Source organism: Triticum aestivum, chromosome 4A (genome assembly GCF_018294505.1).
Source record: "Triticum aestivum cultivar Chinese Spring chromosome 4A, IWGSC CS RefSeq v2.1, whole genome shotgun sequence".
NCBI lineage: Eukaryota > Viridiplantae > Streptophyta > Magnoliopsida > Poales > Poaceae > Triticum > Triticum aestivum.
In genome coordinates, this window is record NC_057803.1 from 471,970,951 (window position 1) to 471,990,697 (window position 19,747).

Sequence of the window (19,747 nt, forward strand, 5' to 3'; positions counted from 1 at the left end):
AGGTTATGGTTCGAAAAGAGGTAGCATACCTGAGGGTCGGCGGGAAGTGGCTTCGCTCGTGGTCGTCGTCCTCCGCACACACTACGGCAGCGAGCTTGGGGACGGAGGCCATCCCGCGCGGGCGCTAGGTCTGAGAGGACGGCCTTGTCGTCAGTGTGTGACCTCGCTCGCCGACGACGAGTGCGTCAACGCTGCACATCCTTTTCTTCCCCAGCGGATCTGTGACCACCGGTGAGGAGGGAGAGAGGGGTAGTCTTTTTTAGATCTGGAGAAAGGGTGGTAGTGTGAGAAGCAAGTAGGCAGCCCTTAGCAAGAAAGCGCTCAAGCTCCGACCTATATATCTTTTTTTATCTACTATCTACTACCACTATAAAAAAAAGAGAGGGGTAGATCCAAACAATTAGAGTCATCCATTAGCAAGATCTAACAATCCTTAAACATTTTATGTTTAACGCAACAAGCCACGGAGTTAAGCCACTAACTCTCGATCGCTAAGCCCTACCCCAATAAAACCGCTGCGGACGACACCACGCCCACACGACCTTTTCCCCGCTCTTCTCCTCCGAAGGGACGCCAGCGTTCGCCAGAGCCGCCACATCTCGCGCCATCCACCGATCCCCCGCCGCCTCGCGCGCCATCCGCCACCCGGTGATCCACTCGGCCTCCGCCGCCGCCGATCCACTCATCCTCCGCCGCCGCTCAGCTTGGCCTCCGTCGACACCGCCGGTCATGCTTCCCCGCGAACAAATACAAGCGTGAGCAGCCCCCCACCGGTCCAAGAACGCGGGAACAGCCCCCGCCGCTACTGCCCGCCGGTCTGCCTCAACTGCCCACGCCAACCTCTCGATCCCTCCTCTGCCCGCTGCATCTCCCACGCCCTGGCGACCCATCATCCAGCGTGCCTCCGCGCCAGGACGCCGCTGCTCCTCATTCAGTGCGGTGCTCCTCAGCAGCCGGCGGCCCTTGCTCCTGCGCGCCGGGCCGCCGCTGCTCCTCATCCAACACGGCGCCCTGCCGCCACCGGCGGCCCTTGCTCCGTCGCCAGCGCGCCTCCGCGCCGGGCCGCCGCCGCTCCTCATCCAGAGCCCTGTCGCCGCCTCGCGCGCCACTGCACCCGTCCGCCGCGAGCGCGCGTCCGCTCCACGCCTCCCCGCGCACAAAACGGCCAGACCTCCACACTTCCCACGACACAACCGAGGATCTCTTTGTGCGAAAAATCCCTCACCGATTGGCGCGCCGATGACATCCATATCCTTTCCTCCGGTAAATCAGGTTCATAAAGGAGCAAGTATTTTTTTTCAGTTATACAGTATATACTAATTTCTTCACTTGCCCATGGTTTTACCTTCATCCACATGTGTCTCCCTTAGAATTAGAGGAATGTTCTCCATTTAATGGGAAAGCAACTGCCTGATGTGAAAATCTGTGAAAACAACAACTGAAGTGGGGTACATCACTGGGATTTTGTGGTGTGTCTCTATCGGAAGTTTGAAGTCGTCCCGTGGCCTTCGTTACATAGGACTATGCGTGTCTGTATAATGGTCAAAGTGGTATTCAGAAGTTCCTTGTTTCCAACCAATGCATACATATTTAGCTCTGTTCTCTAGCTGAATTTCACCTAACCCAGTTCTTCATAATTTCCTACTCAATTGGCTGTAGCTGTTTTATTTATATTAACTATGTTTATTGGCACAAGGGATTTTGAAAACGTGTCACTAATTAGTCTTTTCGTGGCTGCTAATGTGCTAACCATAGCTATCACATATATCTTGAACTGCAAGGTGTAGATGTACAATTTGTTGAGTTCTGACTATAAGCACTCAGTTGCTGTGATAAAATGAAGAAAATAAACATGCTTCTTTTCGGTTTGTGGAAGTCAATTATTTAAAAAGGCTGTAGAAAATCTCATTGGCAGGAAGTTGTTTCATATTTTCTAGAGCCATTTAAAACTACTTGTTGGGGTCTCTGATTGTGTCAACAAGTTGTTAAGCTCATAAATGAATCTGTTTAACATAGATAGTCGGAATGTACAATCAAAGGGGGGTCATGCCTCCTGTAGTTTTTAGTGTTTACTTTCTCATCTCAGTGCAGAATTGTCTCCTTTGTTTATGTATCCAGATTGACTTCGTCTGTTATTTTGCCGACCAGCTGTTCAAAGCTTCTCACTGTTTGCATGTACTTGCACATCAGTAAAGAGGGTCTTGACGGCCTAAAATGCAGACTTCCCTACTCTTTTTGTGATAAGCGGACCTGGAATAATTTATTATTTATATAAGACAATATGATGTTCACAATGATGCACATGCTTCAGATTGACTATATAGATCCTATGATGAGGGACAAGTTTACTATATGGAGGTATACGAGATATGAGCTTGAGGCGCTCTTAGTGGCGCGCCGTTGTGGGAGGCGCATGCGCTATGGTGGGCCGAGCTGTGTACTACGTGGGAGACGTGAGGAAAATGCTCAATTCCTATTTTGAGTAAGTCCCACCCATGGAACCTCATAAGGCTAAGGCATTTAGACTAGATGTCTGGATTATGTGGTTTCCCACTTGATTTCATCATTCACTGCAGTGGATGGTATGAGAAACAATATATGAAGACTTGGTTATTTCTTTCAGTTGAGACGTTCAATGAGAATTTAGCACTGACATAATGAGAGAGCGGGAATTCAGCCCTGAAGAAAGCACTGGCAAATGAACCGGCATATATTTCATCACTTGGTTCTTCTATCTATGAGGCAATGCCAAGAGGTAACAAGGATGCAGTGTGGATAATGCAGGTACAAAAATGTCCATAATATAGTAGTAATTTTTCTGTAAATTTGTTCTTATAGCAGAAGATTGGGAAGCAACCAATTAGTCTTTTTCTAGGCTATATGTTGGGTAACCTGGCAGACAAGAACATTCGAGTGTACACTGCATTGTCTCTCACGCATGTTGCATGTCAAGTTTCTTCTGCATGAGGCATATATGCTATATTGCTATTTGAGATGTGATTCTCCTGTCCTTAGAAGCATGTTCTTAGTCCTGATTTTCTGTATGCTCTCTGTTCTTCAGAGATTATACTTAAAACAGTCTTGATTAGAACAGTAATAATAAGTTATCCTTGGAAATCTGCTGATCAATAGAGAAGCACTTCAAGCTATGTAAGATATTTGGTGTATACTTCAATTGCACCGTTAGAAATAATTATCATTCATCAAAAGGAGATTTATCGGATGCAAAATAATTGCTCTACGGAGATAGACTTGATCGAATTGAGCAAAATAAGGTCCACAATTGCATTGTTCTTCACATGCAAACTAAATTATTCTTCAGAGATAGACTCGATTGAATTGTCGGATCCGATTGAAAGAACATAGTTTTAGCTAACTTTTCGTACATGGTCGGGTAATTGTCTGTTATCTGTAGTTTTCACAAGGTTCATTTAGTACAAATAATACAACCAACCGAAACTATCACTTTCAAGCTTACTGATTGCATACTGATCCTGAACAGGGGCTGACCTCAGCAAGGCTACGCCATCCAAAAGGGAAATGAATATGAAGGACAAAACATAAAACTATGTACACCCCATCTGCCTCCAATTTTTTACTGTCTAATGCTCAGTATGACTCTTTACAAGTTTATTTCAGTTCATCTCGCCTGGGAATGTGGTGTTTCTTCTGGACACTATTTTTGTGGATCAAGTGGTACAAAGCTTGGTAAGGTTTTAGTCATGCTGGTTGCAGTTGTTAATGTTGGTTGGACTCTGCTCCAAATCAAGCTCAACATCTGCTACTGGTTTCAGTTCGGTTGAGGCAGAGCGAAGGATGAGTGTAGAACCAAAAGGATGAGAATAATGTTTGGTGCATCAAATAGAGAATTGTTGTTAGAGAAAGGTTTCAAACTCAACAAATGTAAAATTTGGTACTGTCATGTACCAACCCATATTATTTTCTCTTTTTTCTTCAAGCAGTAAGCCTAGATTGTGCTTTTTCCTTTAATGTTTATAGGAATTTGCATATTCAATTTAAATCTAAAAATATATTCCTTGGGATCATCTTTCATATGAATAACCTAACATATAAATTATATGTTACATGAAAGAATGGTGATCTTGTGTTTGAGCCATTATTTGGAAACTTATGCCAAAGCATAATTAAGCCTATAGAAAAATTTCATGTCTACAAATTACAAACCTAAAATATATGTACTTTCAAAGATTTTTATTTTCCACTCCATCAAGATTTTGCTGATCTCGATTTGTTTTTGTTACTGCTCATCCCGACGCTTGTGTTTGCTGCAGGTCAATAGAGACGATTATATTGAGATAGATTGGTTCATTTTATGTAGACCATACACCAGCCATATGTATCATAGCTTTTTATTTATCTTACCTCTTCTTATACAATAATATATCACTAATGCTAATGCAGCTTATTGCAATCTTGTGTTGTAGTATTTCCCCCTTATATAGTATGTGTCTCACAAGCTTATTCTATGGCAAACAATGTGTGAGGTTTCAGATTCTGTAATTTTTAGACATAAAGGGTTGCATGAATATTTTACAGGTGGGAACACAAGACATATAATTTGGAGCATTTGATCCATAGATTCTGTAATTTGTTACTTCAATTTTTTTCATAAATTATGCTTGTCTAGAGGAAGATAGTAGCATGGCTTGTACTTTAGGTCTGTAGGAACACAAGACATATGATTTGGAGCATATGAATACTCTCCGCCGTCACTGATCTTAATTTTGAAACGTTTCTCACTGATCTTCGGATTGAAAAGTTGCAGCACTTATTACATTTTATCATTTTACCTGAAGATGTAACATGAAAAATTGCAGTATTTGTCTGGAAAATTAATTTGCTCTCACATCTGAAGTCGTGTCTATCCTGTAGCTTGGCACTAGTTAGTTTGGTTCATTAAACCCAAGTACAATATGAAACTTCGTTGCCAACTTTGAAATCCCATACTGGATTCCGATCACATTGGTCTAATTTTATCATTTTGGCCCTGTGCAGTTTTTAACATTTCAGTTTTGCTGTGTTTGAGGTAGAGGCGCTGATTATTTGTTCCATATATGTACTTTTTTGTTCTGTTCAGTTGCGTGCATGACAAAATGTAGTTTTCAGTAGCATGACTGTTGATTACTAATTGCTATGGCATTTTATTTTCTGATACATCTAAAGCGTCCAATGCGATTTGCTTCACTGCAAGTAATATGGATGAAGAACTGAGGGCAGCGTTTGGTCAAACAATTCCGGTAGGAAATTGGTTTTCACAAATGCCCAAATTGTGGTAAAGGCAGTAAAGGTAAGTTAAGAGTCTTTCGGTTACATGAAGAATAAAGACTATATTTATGATGATTGATGCGGGAAATGGACTCAGTACTTCACTTACATGTTGTACATAATGAGAAGGGTTCGTTTTCTAGAATTATTATAAATGTGATACAGATTCTGGTATAACCTTCGGTTGGCTACAATTCATGTCGAAGATACAATGCAGAAGCATGATATGAATGTGTGCCAACTCAACAAAACAAAATGTTGCTCTATGAATCATTGTTTAAAGTGATTCAGTATCAGTTCATCTCTTAAGATCATTGCACCATCAAGCATCTTCCTCGTAGCATTGGCTGCAGCCATTTTCTATAGAAAAATTATAGTAACCATGCATTTATGTTTCTTTAGTTTGATTTTAGCATTTGTTTCAATGAATTTGAAGGTACTGGCATAGCGGAGTTATTGTGGTATATGCCAGCATGTTTCACGCTGTCACACGAGCTGTCGATAACTCGATATGCTATGAGCTGTCCTTCTGATGAAGAACTTTTGCTTACATCTCAATTTTCATTGTGTCTGGAGGACAAATACTAATACTATCTCCTTTGGTCTTTTGGCTGTCCCTCAGGCCATGAATGTTGCTACTGGGGTGAAGGAGAACATCCAGCTCATGAGGGGGCTTCACATGGTCACCGATATCCAATACCTTGATTGTCGTGAGGCGCTCGTGTGGAAGTGCAAGATGGACTAAGAGGAATCACAGAAGTACAAGGAATGGAAGTTCATATTTGAGAAGGCAAATATTGTACATCAGAATTAGTAGTAAATAAAAAAGTCAAAGATGTGCCAAAATACTATGATGGAGATGTGAATTGTGATCCATGCCTTAAATTTAGATAAAAAATTCTTATGATTTTTGTGTTTATAATGGAGACGTGCGTTGCACGTGCAAGCTTACTAGTACTACTAGTACTGGAGGTGGAGTAGTGGTAGAGTAGTTTATATTTTCTCTGCGTACAGTACCAGTTAGTCGTGCTTTAAAACTGATCGGCACGCCACTAAAAAAATAAAGGTCGATAACTAATGCGGCACCTCGGGCCAACGCGGCCAGATCGCATTTTGCATGAGAAATTACACATCATGTTTCGTTGACATGTGGTCCCGTTCCAACATATCAGTGAGACGACGGCGAGTAGTAGGAGTATTTCCGAATGGACGTGTAGGCCGGGGCGCCTCTTCGTGAACCGTGGCAAACTCGCAACCGTCCACCGACTCTTCGCCTTTCCCTCTCGATTTGGAACTGTTGTCGCACGCTCTTCCTCTCCCTCCTCCATTTTCCTTCAGCCCTTCACCCTTTCTTCTGCCATTGTTCGATCGTCTTCTCCATGGAAGGAACAGGCCGGAAACGACCCCGTTATTCTTGCCCCGATCTGAAAGATGACATGGTGGAGGACCTCATTGATCGGTGCGACGTCATCACCTCGGCTAGCATGGCAGGTTCGTTCAAGCCCATTCTTGACTCAACTAATAACATCATTACAAAGAACCCAAGAGTCAAGGAGCGGTTTGATCTCCCCTATCTTCTTCGCCGTGACCCTGATGATGACTGGCGCCAGCACGACGGAGGCCTCGCCCTGTGCAAGTTGATGCCGCTTGATAATGATACGTATGATGTTAAGATGCCATCGCTTGAGGGCAAGGCTTGGGCGGGCGCAAATGGAGATTGGGTTGTTTACATTGGGTCCAACTGCGAGTAGGAACTTGTGAACGCATACACTCGTCACCGGGTTCCACTTCCAAAAATCTCAGCACACTGCCCAGAGGTTGAGCACACCGGTAACGTATGCACGTTCAAATACGATCATGGTGACTGTATTCTACGGAAGATAGCAATTTGTCGAGTTCCCAACCGCTCTTGGAATTACAGCAATTATGATGTTGTTGCTATCTTCGACAAGCTTGTTGCCGTCCTTGATGGTTTCACTCGATGGATATTGCTCAAAAATTAGTTTCTGTACACGGATGAGTACTGTGATGCAATTCAATACGAGGGCCTTGTGTTTGCTGCCACCACTCGTGGCACTGTTTTTGCATGGCATCCTCATAGTTTCGGTACGTTTGTCTTCCACCGTAATTATAATTGTTTCATCCACATGCATGCGGGTTAGCAAGTTTCCCTTTACTAATTAACCTTCTTCTTGTGTTTCCAAGGTCCTGTGAACATCCCACCACCTATACTTGAAAAATTTTATAACCAAGGGGGAGATGACGATGGTGATGATCACGAGCATCAGGACGAGCAGCGCCCATATACTTTGTGGTGCCTAGCAACTAATTCGATGGATCACCTCTTCTTGTGTGTATATAACCCACTGATGATGTTACTGCTAAGGAAGCAGGTGTCTCCCATGGTCACACTCTCTGGACCTATTCCAACACCCGTTGCATGGTATTCAGGATGGATACTAGTGTGCTAGCGCCAACTCCTTCTCCCTGGTACAAAATTGATAGTCTTGGAGAAAACTCGCTCTTCCTTGGACAAAACTATACGACGATGGTGAAAGGCGATCCAACTGCTGTTGACACATTTATGAGAAGCAACTGTGTCTATACCTCAGACATTTGTGTGGTTCCCTACCCTGGTAGGGATATAGTAGGCCGCTTCAGCCTGGATGATCAGTCCTGCGTTGGTTTCCAGATCGACAATCGATGGCCCATCCCAGAGAATCACTTGTGGTTCAAAGCAAGCGTTTCCAACACCGAGGAATGGTTGAGTTGAAGTTCATTTCATTGCTTGTTATTTGTTGTGTGGTGAAAACTTTAGTATTATAATGTATCCTCGTTGTCGATGTGGGTTGATGACCTGTTGTATGTAATAAAATGATATGCCTGTGATAAACTTACTAAATTTATGAATCGCTTTCGAGTCGCTTCTCTAAATTTGTACTAGCTTCACATGCTTCATGCGTCGGGCGGGTGTTTTTACTGTAGCCATATGTTAATGTGTTCGTTGTACGTAACCAGCACCTCGAATCCTTGATACTAGTATACTATATACTAGTAGGAGTAAGTAGTAGGAGTAGTAGGGTGGCATGGGCCAGAACAAGCATTCACGTCCAGGAGTACGACACACGCCACCACCACGACATCCATCTGACACCATATTATTTCTTGGAGTCCGTGCTAGAGCAATCTCTTCAACCTCGTCGTTTCTCTAACTTCAGCCATCGTGCGGCGGGCGAGGTGGGGGTTTGCCGATAGTCGGTTTCCTTAACTGCGGTCCCACTTGTAAGGCCAACTCCAACGCACGACCCCAAACACACCTCCGTTTTGCACGAACTCCAACGATAATTTTGACTAGAAAAGCAAGACCAAAGAAAACAAGAACCACAAGAATACATTTTACTACTCCTGTAAGTTGGATTAGTGCCTTCTCGATGCATTCATTGTTGATCTGCGGAGGCTCGATCTTGCGTGCTTCTTTCTTCTTCGAGTGTAAAGAATTAGACGTTGCTTCCTCGCATCTAGTCTCATGTCTAGCCTCTATTCTAGTAGGAGTGTCAACAAGTGCACTAATCTCATCCGAGAGCAGAACTGAAGATTTGGTCGGGTTCTTCCTCCTTTTGCTGACACGTGGGACATCCAGCATCCAGGTCGTGTCATGAAAGAAAATAGAGTGGTAGTTGAAGCCACGAGATGTGCATCTTGGGTTAAACTATAAATAGAATCTTACAACTCTTGAGTAACTCCAAAAGCGGCCACCGAAGATCTTTATTGGATTTTTTTCATCACCAGCACGTCGAGGTGAAAGATGTGCAGGTTCAGTGGGTCCTCTTGCGTTTTCACTGACATGTGGGGCCACATGTGAGAAAACAGACGATGGGCTCCACGCGTCCGTTGGCTGGCTGAGAAGAAAGATAGAGGAGGGCTGAGCACGGACTGCAGGAAATTTGTTCTACGTACCTTGATATAGTGGGGTGGCATGGGCCATAACTAGCATTCACGTCTAGCAGTACGGCACACGCCACCCACACGAGTCCCATCCGGCACCAATTTTCTTGGAGTCTGTGCTACAACCATCTCTTCTCCCTCCTTTTTTCTCAGCCATCGCGCGGTGGGCGGGTTGGGGGTTTGTCGATAGTCGGTTTGCTCAACTGCGGTCCCACTTGTAAGTGAAAATGCAACACCGCACGCATTCCCGCTTGAGCGGCGTGCCGGACCAACCGTGTGGGGGTGCAAAGCGAACACGGCAGGCTTTTCCTTTTGAACTCGTAACTTGTAAAATTTGGTTTTGCTCCATGGCGCGACCGATAGATAGAAAATAACGATTTTGCCTAGAGTAACGAGAAGTTTGGTTCTGGCGCCGTTCATGCATGGAGTACGTACGAAAATTATGAAGTTGATGCAAAAGGTAAGATAATTACTGTAGTATCATATACTACTACATGGATTTGACGGAAAGATAAAAATACATATGGATCCATCAATGTTCAACGACATCCTCACGCCCTAGTGCGCCGGGTCACCAACCGACGTGTGAGGAGCAGCGGCGTTGGCGGTGAGCTCAACGTGCTTCTGAACAGTGCCGTCCAAGGTTGCCCTGCGCTCTAAGAAGGCCAGCATCCTATCGTCCTCCTCTTGCATGTAGTGGTCCTTGTGGACGATTTGCGCGTAGATGTGGGTGATTATGTCGATGGTGTCTTGTTGCGCCAGGCGCTGCGCGGCGAGCGCGACCTCGAGGTGGACATTCTCCGGCGCGACGGCGGGCAGTCGCAGGGCCACCAGTGCGTCGAAGAGGTTGTTACCATAGTGACCATTGAGGGTGGCGGGCATCACAGAACCTGGGCGCGTCGGCTGGAGGCTTACGTCAAAGTCGTCCGCAAGCTTCTTGACGACGGTGAACTTGTCGAGGAAACCGATGAGGACCTCGTCGAACAAGGAGACGAAGCTGTCGTCCAAGCGGCCCCTCGCCCTGGCGGCCTCAAGCAATACTACCTGGAGACGTTCCTCGGTGCCGGGCCGCAGGCCGGCGTCGTGGACCATCTGGCACAACTGGCTGATGCTCGCGCTCATCGCCTCCATGGGTCTAGCGTAGCTTCTAGTCAACTGATCTTGCGATTCGAGTGATCACTCAGCCCTTGGTTAACGTGCGTAGGTGCGTAGGATTTCGTACTACTCCTCGGCCCTCTACTGCACCTGCCTTTGGTTGTATGATAGGTGGGCCAGCCACCCCTGAGGCCACGTGTCATTCACCCAAAGGCAGTTCCTCACAGTGAATATCCGTTGGTCAAATTATTACGTGCTGCTCCTCACAGTGAAGTGACAAGACCCTGCGCCGGAGATGACACATGAGTATAGGCGCCGTGTTCGGCATACCATAGTCAGCCTCACCGTCTGCAGTCACTATCATCATGGCTGTAGAGCTAGCCTGCTTACAACTAGCCCTGTTCGACATAATTTCCCGTGCGTAGATGCCCGTGCATTGCACGGAACACCAAGATTGGGGGTGGACGGCTCCGGCAGCGGCCATCGCGCCAGATTTTTCCACGGCCTTCTACTCCTAGATGTGGTGGGGAGGAGATGAGGCTGATTGTGAGAGACAAGGAGTTGTTTGTAAATAGGGAACACGTGCGGGCATCTTTTTGCAAAAATGGAGAAGCTTGGTTTGTATGCGTCAGATCTAGATCCGACGGCTATTGGTGAAAGATGGGAGGCACAACATCATCACCAACTCAGGACCTGTTTGATTCGCAGGATTTTGAAAATGCAGGAATAGGACACGACAATATTACAAGTTTCAAACTGATATTACAAATGTTAGGAGTAATGCTGCACCTACGAAGAGGGAATTACTAGGAAGTTTACGTAAGAACTTTCGTTACTTTAGGTGGATGCAGCATTATCGTACAAACTAAAATCCACCGCCCTGACAAGTCACTAATGGGCAAATAAGTTTTCGAGTCTCTGGCCACTTGATGTTTCAAAAACAAATTCAGCTTCTGCGGAGACTTTGTCATTTAGGCTTAGACGCTTGCGGTGATCAGCACGCCATTCATTGTTGCGCCAGAGAACGCCAAACCTCATTACCTTGAGCACACTTGCCTCCAGAACAAAGAACCTGGCCAATTTAATCTCAGATGTGCTGCCTCGGTAGTCGATCAAATCAATTTCTGTAAGATGGAGATCAAGGCATTCGATGAGATTGTTATAGTGCAGCACATTTTTCACTTTCGGGTCTTTTTTTATCTGCAAAAGAAGAGAACATATTAGAGCAGCTGGCTGCATAAGATTGCCGTGTCATCAAGAGGTACCAATATCATTCGCTCATACGATAGGGTTGGCTGGCTAGTGATATTTTTTCACTCTCTCTCTCTCTCTCTCTCTTTCTGTTTCCTCTCATTTAACTAGGAGCACGTGAAGAGCTTGGGCATTTGTTGCCTTCCACTATGTGGCCGATGCCATATTTCGCAAAAGTATGCCACATAACACGCATCGATGTCAAATCAAAAGATTTTGGCACCGCTCTCGCGATGTGAGAGAGTTGGCACCGCTGTGCACACAGACCCACATGTATAAACAAATCAATCAAACCAACTACACCAGCCTCTCACTCTCCCAAACAAGTGTTTTTTATTGCCTCAGTCCTCTCTCTCTCCCACGCAGTGTTTTTTCATTGCGTGAGTTAATTTGGCACCGGAGCAAAGTAGGTGATCCAGATTGGGACACCAGGTGAGCAATGGAGGGGCATCGATGCCAAATGCATCACAAGTGAATTTGGCACATGTTTTGGCCTACATAGCCCACTTTTGTAATACTACCTCGTATTTAGTATAAAATTTTGACCATAGATTTACCTAAGAAAATGCCAATGCATGTCACTAAAAATTACACCATTTGAAATTATGTTCAAATACGAATCCAACGATATAGTTCTTAGTGACATGCATTAACATTTTGTCAGTTAAATCTATGGTCAAATTTTGATACTACAAAATTGGAAGAGTAAACCAGGAGAATTTGGCAGACGAGTACACCAACGCTGTCAATTTCGGCGCGTCAATGACCCTGATTTTTGTTGGACCTTCTAGATCCGATACAAGCAATCTCTCAAGGAAAGGCGCATTCTCAATGACCATAACGTGGAACAGCTGGAGTGATCTCTTCCCAATTGATGTCTTGTTGCGGGGCCAGCAAGACACATAAATCCATCGGAGATTCGTCGAGGCGATGTGGAGGCTAATGAACCCGTGGATCTGCTCAAGACGAAGGTACTCGAGCGCAGTACAGCTGCGGACCAGGTGCTCCATAGCCTTCTTCGAGATGACAACGTCGAAGAGGTCGAGCTGCTTGAGTTGAGGGAGAAGAAGAGCGGGCGCGACATTAATCTGGGGAAGATAGCAGGAGCTGAAGCTGGCGCGGCGCAGCGTTGGCGTGAGGCGGAGCGCGGACGGCGGCAGAGAGCGACATCGTCCAGCTTCAAAGCTGAGCTCCTCGAGCTGATCTAGGGCGGGGGATAAGAACCACTCGTCGAACTTGGGTTGGACCTTGCAGTTGGTACTGAACATGCGGATGTCAAGGCGTTTGGCTGGCCCAGGGTGCGATGAAAGGATCTTGGAGACTGCGGCCATGCGTTTGCAATCCCCGTCGCAGAGGCAGCTGTCGACGGTGAGGTTGAGGGGGACGCAGCGCCAGAGGGGGCGCCACCGCCGGGAGAGCAGGGCGGTCCGCACGGCAGATTTGGTGGGGAGGAGGCCGATGATGACGAGCAGCGTGTCGTCGGGGAGGCTGCTGATGAAGTCCAGGCTCGCCGGATGCGGTTTTGGCTCGAGCCGCCTCCGCTTGTTGGCTGCCTCGCCGTCCATCTCAACCGGCGGCGACGCCGGTGTACACGTGTGCTGGTGTGTGTTGTGTGCTGGGTGTGCGCGAGTGCGTCCTTCTGTGCATGCCGCCGCGCAGTGGTGAATTGTGCGCGAGTGCGTCCTTCGCGCGCAAGAAGTTTGTCCTCAATGCGCCCTCAATTTACTAGCGTGCGGGGTGCTACCCCGAGTGGTTTCAACTTTGTTTACTTCACCGCGTGTCAGATGGGCCTCTAGTTTACTTATTTTCACCCACTGCCACATGGGCCAGCACACGAAGATACAGAACACGAGCTGACAAGGCAGCATGTGGATTGGTTGACCGGTCAACTAAACAATATACGGAGCTATACGCTGACACAGTGAGCGTATAATCCGTCGGTATAGAGAGTTCGAGTGAGAGGGGAGGCCCGTGAGAGATAGCAGAGAGAGAGAGAAAGAGCTACTCCCTCCGTTCGATAATGTAGTTCCAACATTTTTTTAAGTCAAACTTTTGAAACTTTGACCAAGTTTATAAAGAAATTACTTATATCTACAATACCAAAGATAAATGATAGTATGAAGTAAGTACATGTTGTGATGAATCTAATGATCGTTCCAGATGTAAATGTTTTTCTCCACATATACCTGGTCAAACGTTTCTGAGGTTTGACTTTTCAAAACATCCATATGCTTATGGACGTGACAGAGTCCCTAACAAGAGAGAGAGAGAGAGAGAGAGAGGAGTGAAAAAAGTGTGTGTGCGTGTGTGAAAGAGACATGGACAACACACGATAAAAGTAGAGAAAAAGCGTGCGTGTCTTATGCAAACATATCACACATGCATCTTCGACAACGGAGGCAAGGTGAGGAGATAGTGTGTGGTTGTTTGGAACCGAGAGAGCAAGACCCCTAGCACGTGGCCAAGAGGGGTCTGACAAACAAGGGAGAGAGGTCGAGAGAGACGTACGGAGAAAATGCAGACATGGGGAGGAGAGAGTGTATGTTTGTCATAGAGAGATCCCCTGGAGATCGTGATGGGACTACATGGGTGGGAGATCGAGTGACAAGGTGTGTGCGCGATAGAAGATGCCCCGAGAGATATCGAGATAGACGTATGGATGGAAGGAGACAATACGTGTGTTCCTGTTGGCTAGTAAGAGATAATCATACTTAGGAGGGGGGAGTGCTTGCGCCTATGATGGATTGAGGGATTATGGTACTTAGGGGGGTGCGTGTCACATGGAGAGAGAACAAGGGCGGAGAGTGTTGGATGGGTCTATATGTATAGCGCGAGCGAGACATGTGTATGTGTGAACCAGGGAGATATAAGGCCAGTTTGGCTTGCGTCCTGAGCATCTTTTGCCTGGCCTGGGGTTGTGGCTGGATTTCATGCACGCTTGTTTGGTTGCTACCCTGTGAAAAAGAAAGCCCGCCTGGCCTGGGTTCCCTTGCACTTTAATTAGCCTGGCTGAACTCCAGACACTGCAAGTAGCCTGGCCCAGGCGACCGATTTCGAACGCCTGGTCGTGCCTGGTCGTGTGGCCACGAGGCTAACAGCAACATGGATGGATATTAGCATTAAATAATTGATGCATGGATTGATTGATGGGACGTTGATGCTTTGCCTGGCCCAGGCATGAACCAAACGCTTCAGCACCACACAAGCCTGGCCAGGCAGAAATATTTTACATCTCACGTCCACACCAGGCAGTACCGGCCATCAAGGCATGAGGGTCAGGTCACGAACCAAACTGACCAATAAAGTTTGAGAGAGATTGAGGAGCCCCGATAAGGCTGAGTGGTGCGTCAGATAGCTGAGAGGGGGAAAGAGATATTCCATCCGCTCGATAATGCAGTGCATGTAAATTTTTTAGAAGTCAAACTTTGGAAACTTTGATCAGGTTTACGCAAATGTTATTTATATCTACAATACCAAAGATACATCATACAAAACTACATCTCATGGTGAATCTAATGGTATATGTTTGCCGTACTAGATGTAATTCTTTTTCTCCACGTACATGGTCAAACTTTGTGATGTTTGACTTTTCAATAAATCTATATGCTATGGACCGAGGAGAGTGCCTCAGTCGAGACAGATCAAGTGCGTGTGAAGGAGAATGAGTAAGTGTGCAAAAAGAGTATGTGTGTGAAAGAGAAAGTGACAACAAACGATAAATTAGAGAGAGAGTGTGTGTTTTTTCGTTTCTTATGCGAACATATCACGCATGCATCTCCGAGATGGAAAAGCGAGGCGAGGAGATACACGAAGATAGCTAGTGTGTGATTGTTTGCAACGGAGAGAGACACCCCTGTAGCACATGTCCAATAGAGGTGTGGCCAACAAGGAACAAAGGTCGAGAGGGACACATGGATGGCATGGACGCATGGGGAGGGAGAGAGGGTGTGTTTGTGATAGAGAGATCCCGTCGAGATCGTGAGGGGACTATATGGGTGGGAGATCGAGGGAGTGCGTGCGCGATAGAAAGATGCCCCGAGAGAAATCGAGATAGACCATGCACATGTTTGTGATGGAGACTAAGATTAGCTAGTCATATACATATAGGGGGGACTGCGTGTGCCTACAATTGAGTGAGAGACCATCATACTTGGCTAGCTGGGCATGAGATTGTGTGTGTGCGCGTGTGAGATGGAGAGAGAACGAGGGGGAGAGATAGAGTTTTAGATGGGCCTATCGAGTGCGAGTGAGATATGCATGTGTATGTGTGACCCAGGTGGATGGAGAGTTTGAGAGAGGGGGGAAGAGCTCCGAGACGACATAGTGGTGCGTGAGAGAGTTACAGGCAAAGAGCCAAGGAATCTGTGTGCGTACGATGAGTGCACCCAAGATATCTAGCTTGGACTAGCTAGAGTATCATACATAGTGTGCGAGAGAGACCTATAGATGGTGTATATATGCATGCGAACTAGAAAGACCCCCCCCCACACACACACAAAGAGAGAGAGAGAGAGATGGAGAGAAAGGGAGAGGGATGAACAAGGTTTTTGTGTCGGATGCGTACGACAGAATTGAAGATTGTCGGAGAGAGAGAGAGAATAGGAGTCCGGAGAGGGGGAGGTCGCGTTTTATGCATCAAAGACTGATATAAACCATGTTTCGATATAAACTTGCATTCAAATATTTAAATTGGAGAACATGTTGTCTGCAATCCACACATGAACGGATATATGCGTATATCAAACAAGTTCATTAATTTGACTTTCAACATGTTCATGGAGTACTATAATACTTTACAACATGCTACTCGATTGAGGTGTTCAATTTTGGATTTAGTTCACTATTTTGACCTACTGAACGAGCTATTTCATTGAATCGAGATATTTCATTTTGGGTTTGATTCGCGTTTTTGAGTGGGTCAACTATTTGTCATATAGTAAATCGCTAGCAACGAGCATGTAAAAACACATTACTCCCGAGCATCATCTCTCCATCTAAAAAAGAAGTGGCAAGCTAATATTTCAAAATTTGATCCGAATCGACTTGGTAAGGTAGACGTGGATGCTCGTTCTCCCAAAATTTGAACGAACCGTTAAACATCCTCTCTGCTCGGTGGAATTCGCCCGAGCAAATAAATGGGAGACGCGAAATTACCGTCCTATGTGGGACACGCATCAATTGGCCCGTTGTACATCGAGGGTAGGTTCGTAACTTCATCCAAGCGCGCCTTCTCCTCGGCCGAAATGACATGTGCCGAATAATTCATAAACCATGGTCGGCAAAACACGCTCTCCTCGCCCGAAATAGCTCGCGCCCACTATTTCAAAACACGCTCTCCTCGCCCGAAATCGCTCGCGCCCACTATAGTTCAAAACACGCCCTCCTCGCCCGAAATCGCTCCCGCCCAGAGAAGCAAAGTTACTCTACTATCCCCGACCCTCAGTACACAGACCCAAGCCGAGAAGCCTATAGGCAAGGGTAGAACTGTAACTCCCCCTCACATTTCAGACAAATGCGTCCGTAAGACATGGTTCCACTCCCCTCCCAATTTCCCCCGCCCGCCCCCATTCATACCTCGTGGGCGCCAAATCACCTTCTCCCCGGGAAGCTCCCTTCTCCCGAGCCGCGAAACCTCAGCCCCACCTCCATGGCGCCCCCACCGCACCAATTTCACAGCCGCCCTCCTCCCTAATGCCGGAGACGCTGTCCATTTGCCGTCGTGCACTGGGCCGTGTGCCTCTTACTCCGTGCTGCTGGTGCTGCCTCGACGACGGCCGCGTGAACCGTACCGGAGCCGATTCACCCCCGCCGTTGTTCACGGCGCCGGAGCGGCTCCAACTTCGGATCCGTCCAGAGTCCTGGCGCTGCTTCGGCGTAGCCGTCGACCGTCGCGACATCGCTCTTTCCCTGCCGCCGGTCGCCACCGCAACCGCGCCGGCCTCACCGACTCGGCAGCTGGACCTGCCTACTTCACCATGCCGCCAGATAGGTCGCACCCTCATCTCAAATCACTTTATTTAGGCGTCAGTTGTCTGAATTTTTATTCTGGGCCAATCGATTTGCAATGGGAAGCAGCACCCCTCGAGGCGGCGGAGCTCCTAGGCTGCCGGTTGGCTGGTGTCTAACGTAAGGGTGCGGGGCCGCAAAGTTCGCCGCGGAAGCAGCGCTTAGATGGCTATCTTTTAGAGTTGCGTGGGTTGAAGGTACTGCCGCCGCCGGATCTGGATGACGGGGAGTCTTTGTGGATTGGCCCGGGGGCGGCGCAACCACGGCAGTGCGGTGGGGCGGGGAGCGGGGTTTTGGCCGGGGCCACGGACAACGGAGGCAGGTTGCTCTGCAGTTGGTCGCTGGCTCTTCAGGGAAGATTCCGAACAGTGTCAGTCGGGAGGCACAAGACGGCCAGCCATCCGGCAAAGATCGGACAGTACCAAAATAAAATAAAATCGTGTGACCCCAATTTAGTCTTCAGTCAACAGACATGTGACCACTCTCGTACCTTGCTGTTGATCTCTTAGTGTATTTCTTCAGATCAAAGAGATATGTCGTTCTTAACATTATGCGTTATCTGCATCTTCAGACACACCGTCTTCCGACTCACCGCAGCTGCTCCAACAAGGGAAGCATACACCAGAAGGGAGCTATAGTCCCCACTCAACAGTTCCCTGCATCGAATGCGCGTGCCCGACATGCACAGCCACAACAACTGCAGGGCCATCGACAAGTCAGCACATGATGCTCACTCCTATGGATGGCAGCCAGATAGGTTGTACCCTCATCTTACTTGTGTGCAACATTTATGGCTTTGTTATTCATCTAAGCATGGAAAATAGATCATCACATTTCACTGTATATTCATGCTGATCTCTTACGGGTCTTGTTCAGGAGTTAACGCTGTTCCATAGTTCAGCTAAGATACTTGTTCTTTAGGTAACACTGTTCCATAGTTATCATCCATCAGCCAATGCTATCCCACAGGCTGGTGATTATAGTATTATACCACTTCTAGTATTTCCTATGTTGTTCTTTAATACTTTTGTGTGCCATCTAGTTAATCTCGAGTACAAACGATACATATTCTGTAGCTTTCATCTGTGTTCTCCCTTTAGTTTATGAGACCTGTTGCTGCTAGTTAACCCCAGTCCTACTATTTATGTCGTCTCCTACAGGCACTCATTACATAAATCTAACTACTAGTTGTCTTCCATGCATGTCAGATATAATTGCACACACTGATATATCCACAAGAACCTCACGGAGCAATGTAAAGGCCAATAAACTTGATGTCAATGATACCCAATATGATGGAACATGTAAAGGCAGTTCTTCAGAAGACTTGCAGAAAGATGATGAATCCTCTTCACCCCACAAGGTCCTTGCTCTAACTTGGCCTGTGATATGGGTACAACATGCATATAATGTCCTGGAGTGTATCTACTCTGTTGCAATGCCATGTGCTTAGCATGCTGATCATGCATGTAAATATGTCATGCCTTCCTGTTTTTCAGTACCTATTCCATTCATGATAACATGTTTTCAAATTCAAGTACTGTCATTCTACTCTATCGCAATGCCATCTGCTTAATTTGGACATCATGCTTCTGAATATCTTATGCATTGTTATTCATCAGTATGTACTTCATCTGTCTACCATACCATGTTTTTTTACATTGAAGTGTTGTTCTAGTGCTCTGTTGCAATGCCATCTTATTTTCCCAATCATACACGTGTATGTTGCCTTAGTTATTTCTGTACGTATTCCGCTAGCATACAGTTTTACATTCAACTAGTGTTTTTTGCTGTGTTGTCCTGTCGTATCCCTAGCTCTTACACCATACTCCCTCCGTCCGGATTACATGTTGCCGAAATGGATAAAAAAGGATGTATCTAGAACTGAAATACGCCTAGACCCATCCATTTTTTTCCGGATGGAGGGAATACATGTCAATATGTCATGCCTTTCTATTCTTCAGTACCTATTCCATCTCTCTGCTGCCGCATGTTTTATAATTAAAGCACCATTCTTCTATACAAGGCATGCAAGGGGAAGACGACTATGTTAGAATCTGAAGGGTTACAAACAAGGCCTTTGCAAAAGATCCAAACGCCAGGAGATAATAAACCAACTCCAGTTTTTATAGATACTGCTCCAGCACAGAGAAACCCAACTCCT

General features: G+C 46.4%; 1 long non-coding RNA gene across 2 annotated transcripts; it reads left to right on the forward strand.

The window, feature by feature from the left end:
* The first annotated feature begins 509 nt into the window (after positions 1–509).
* On the forward strand, positions 510–6,193 carry LOC123086436 (uncharacterized). Of its 2 annotated transcripts, XR_006440871.1 has the most exons (4): positions 510–2,482; positions 2,624–2,784; positions 3,503–5,308; positions 5,909–6,193. It is a non-coding gene; the product is annotated as an uncharacterized lncRNA (long non-coding RNA). The 2 variants fall into 2 exon arrangements; XR_006440870.1 differs by having other exon boundaries at positions 519–2,482; positions 3,503–6,193.
* Positions 6,194–19,747: the final 13,554 nt, after the last annotated feature.